The sequence below is a fragment of the Adiantum capillus-veneris genome, chromosome 14 (assembly GCF_014529385.1).
Source record: "Adiantum capillus-veneris isolate H3 chromosome 14, ASM1452938v2, whole genome shotgun sequence".
Classification (NCBI taxonomy): Eukaryota; Viridiplantae; Streptophyta; class Polypodiopsida; order Polypodiales; family Pteridaceae; genus Adiantum; species Adiantum capillus-veneris.
In genome coordinates this window covers 128318780-128322877 of record NC_140944.1, presented here as the reverse complement: position 1 = coordinate 128322877, position 4098 = coordinate 128318780, and positions in this window count along the sequence as shown.

Genomic DNA, 4098 nt, shown 5'->3' with positions numbered 1-4098 from the left:
AATGCCCCAACCGTCCTAGTGTGTTCACACACATCACTACCACATGTATATGGTAACAGCATCTTATGCATCATATTGTTATGCTTTGGCTATGTCTAGCTTACATGATGTTGAGGAACCTCTGTCTTTTGATTGCATCATATTGTTATGCTTTGGCTATGTCTAGCTTACATGATGTTGAGGAACCTCTGTCTTTTGATGAAGCACATAATTCAGAAAATTGGATGGCTGCCATGCAATCAGAATATGATGCACTTATAGAAAATGACACATGGACTTTATGTGATTTGCATCCTGGCAAAAAGGTCATTGGTACGAAGTGGGTTTAGAAGTTGAAACGCAAGCCGGATGGTGAGATTGATCTCTATAAGGCTCGACTTGTTGCAAAGGGTTATGCACAGCAAAAAAGCATAGATTATTAAGAGACTTTTGCTCCCACTGATTGTATTACTACTATGCATTTCCTATGTGCATTGGCAGCTCATTTTGGTTGGGATGTACATCAATCACACATTGTTACTACTTTCTTGAATGGTGACATATTTGAGGAAGTTTATGTAACACAACCTCGCGGTTTCGTCAAGAAAGGACGAGAGGATAAGTTGTGCAAATGTAACAAATCTTTTTATGGGTTGAAGCAATCTCCTCGTGCTTGGTATGAGAAGGCTGACACTCATTTGGTCAAACGAGACTTTCATAACAGTCCAACAGAAAGCACATTGTAGTAAAGCATGAGGGTAATGTACTTCTCATTGTGGTTCTTTATTTAGATGATTTGCTGATCACTAAACCAAATGAGAGACATATTTCTGAATTTAAGGCTGATTTGAATGCTACTTTCAAGATGAAAGATTTGGGGCTATCGTATCATTACTTGGGTATACAATTTAAGTAGTGTGATGGTGGTATTGCCTTGTGTCAGAAAAGTTACATAGAGACATTTCTATGTAAGTTTGGACTTGAGGATTGCAAACCTAACTCCCATGGAAACAGGTTTGAAATTGATTCTTCATGATGTTGGTGATCCTGCAGATGTCACTCTTTACCAAACTGCTATTGGATGCCTCATTTATGTAAGCAACACGAGGCCGGATATTCAGTTTGTAGTCTCACAGGTCAGCAGATTTATGCATAGCCCAAGGTATAAGCATTGGCAGGCTGTCAAGAGGATTTTCTGCTACTTGAGTGGCACTCTACATCTTGGCTTGTTTTATCCCAAGGAGGGATAATTTCCACCATACTTAAATGCTTTTTCGGACTCAGATTGGGCTTTTTTTTTTTAACACGTGAGTGTCCACAAGTGGTTTTTGTTTCATGATTGGCAGTTCATGTATATCATGGTTGAGCAAGAAGTAACCTACTGTTGCCACTTCTAGTTGTGAGGCTGAGTATAGGGCAGTCTTTACAGCTACGGTTGAGTGTGTATGGCTCAGACACCTTATGGTTGATTTGGGTGTTGGACAGGACACTACCAACACTATCTACTCTGACACAGTCATAGCGTATTGGGAGTTGCAAGGAACCTAGTTTTTCATGCTCGCACAAAACATATCAAGGTGCATTTCCACTATGTCAAGGAGAGGCTCTCAGCAGGAGAGATCATCTTGGCTTATGTGCCAACGTAGGACAACCTTGCAGATCTTTTCACAAAGGCACTATCTCGTGAGAAGTTCAAAGCTTTCCAGAAAGCTTTGGGCTTACTCCTTTTTGTGGACTCATCATGTCCTTAGGGCATGGCACTTCCCTTTACTCATGTGGAATCTCTGTTCACTGCATCACTCCAAGGGGGATTTGTTACCATATACATGTGGTAGTGATGTGTGTGAACACACTTAGGACCGTCGGGGCATTTTTTTCCTCACTAGGAGGTTTTTTCTTCTACGCATTGTATATATGTCCATCATTCTAGGGCTATCTATCTTTCCATTGCACACTAAGTAATATACTCTATGTTGTGTGCCTTGAGCTTCCTTCACCTTCTCCAAGCTGTGTATTTTCTTGCAACCCTAATTCCAACACTTTTCAGATTGTTGAAGAAATTGGACCTTCAACTTACTTGTTAGCTTACCTTCAGGGGAGTATTTTCCCTTAGGCTATTAACAAATTTTATTTGAAGCCTTATATTAGTGGTGGTTCTCATTTAAGAAGGTGAGACAAGAACCTTAAATCTATACGAATCTTTAGGAGAGGTTTATGCCATTAGTGAGAACGGGTTTCAAATTTGGAAGTGAGAACGGGTTTAAACATACCCTTCATCCTAAACCTCTCGTTGCTTTCACGCATGGATTTGTATTGTCTCAAGCTCTGTGTGCCCTATTTCTCTCTCGCCATTTCTAAGAAGCCGCTAGCAATTGAAGTAGAAGACTCTGCAATAAACTCCTCAAAGGTGGAAGAATCAAAAACCATGGTGACAAGGAGGTGTGCATAAAAGGCAAAGGCTGCTGCTCAAGCTTTACCACCATCACTAGATGTGGTGGTAGAGGAGGATCTTTCAAAACCTATTAAAGAGTCACCTTTTAGCAACGGAGATAATCCCAGTAGACTATACCTTTGTGGACATGCAGTAGATTGACTTCAATGTGTCGGTGCATAAAAAATGGTTGGAGAAGATTGGATTGCTAGAATATGTAATGCCGTCATGGAAGCATTGGAAAATTAATCTCACAATGATAAACACACTTACCCACATTTAGGATACAAAGGGCAACATTTTTGGTAGTTTTTGGCTAAGTCTCGAAATGATAGGCACATTTTTCGACGAGCATGTGGAGGAGGACAATCAAGTCGGCAAAGCCTCTAATGACTTGATGGAGTCAAAATTTGGCCAAGCCCAAGGTAATAGAAACTATTATCCAATTTCAAGATGTGGAATCTTTCAGGCACCAGCAGATTAAATGGTATCTGGAAAGAGTTTGTGTATTGGTGAGGTTGGAGTATATCTCTAAAGCAAATTCGGCCATACTTCATGTTGTAGAGTGTAGGGAAAATTCGATGGGCTAACTTGTTGTTTCAAAGACTGAACATAGAGCTTTACCAAAAGAAGAAAAGAAAGGATAGAACTACCAAAAATTGCACCATTCCTAACAACCTTGCAATTCTATGAGCATGACATCTCTTGTGGGCAGTACTCCAAGCAAGATGGATATTCAAAAACACAAGCAGGGAGAGGCTCCTCAATGTCTGAGAGACAAGCTGGGGGGAGCAAAGATGCAAAAGCAGAAAGGATGAGGAAGGAACACAGAACAAAGACTTTGCAAGAAGCCAAACAAGATCGGGGAACATCCTCAATGAGCTTGCAAGATCAAGAAGGTATCTGGAAAACTTTAGGGATGGAGTTTGATGATGACATGGATACTATGTTGGCAACCCCAAAAGCGACTCCAAAGAAAACACCATGCACTATCTTTTCCACTAAATCTTCTCAAAAAATGAAGAGGAAAAAGTTAGATGATCAGGAAACTAAACAAAGGAGAGAAAGTGCACCTGCATTTGAGAAAGGGGAGAAATCAATCAGCAAGTTTGAAAGTCAAAATAGTATTGTCGATGCTTATAAAGATTTGGACCTAGTGTTGGTCAAGGGCAACTCAATTACAATGTCCTGCAATGGGAGATGTTCCAATTATGAGGTCAGATATCAAATTTACAGAAAGTGTCAAGGAGATCAGAAGAGATTGCAAAGTTGATCAAGGACTTTAAGGGATCTATTGAAGATTTGAAGCACGAGTTATAGAAGTCCAAAGATTCTGCTTTGTTTTACAAGTCTCAATTGTATAGGCAAGAAAAAACTGCAAAGAGATTATAGGAGTGGAAAGACAAATGGTTTGTAGTGTTGAATGAGCAATTAGAATTGTTGAAGTTTCATTATTCCAAGCTTCAATCAGAAAACAGTATTCTACTGAGTAGATTGCAAGCTTGCAACGAGTTGGAAGAGAAGTTGAGAGATATGTCTGAAGATGACTTAGATCAAGATGTGTAAGTGCTTAAATCTAATGTCAAGAAACAGGGTGAAGGGGTTTAGATGGAGCTAAGAAAAATATTTTTTTCTTTGGTGAACATTCCTTACTAGGTATTTGCTAAAGAAGAGGCAAATGTTGTTGT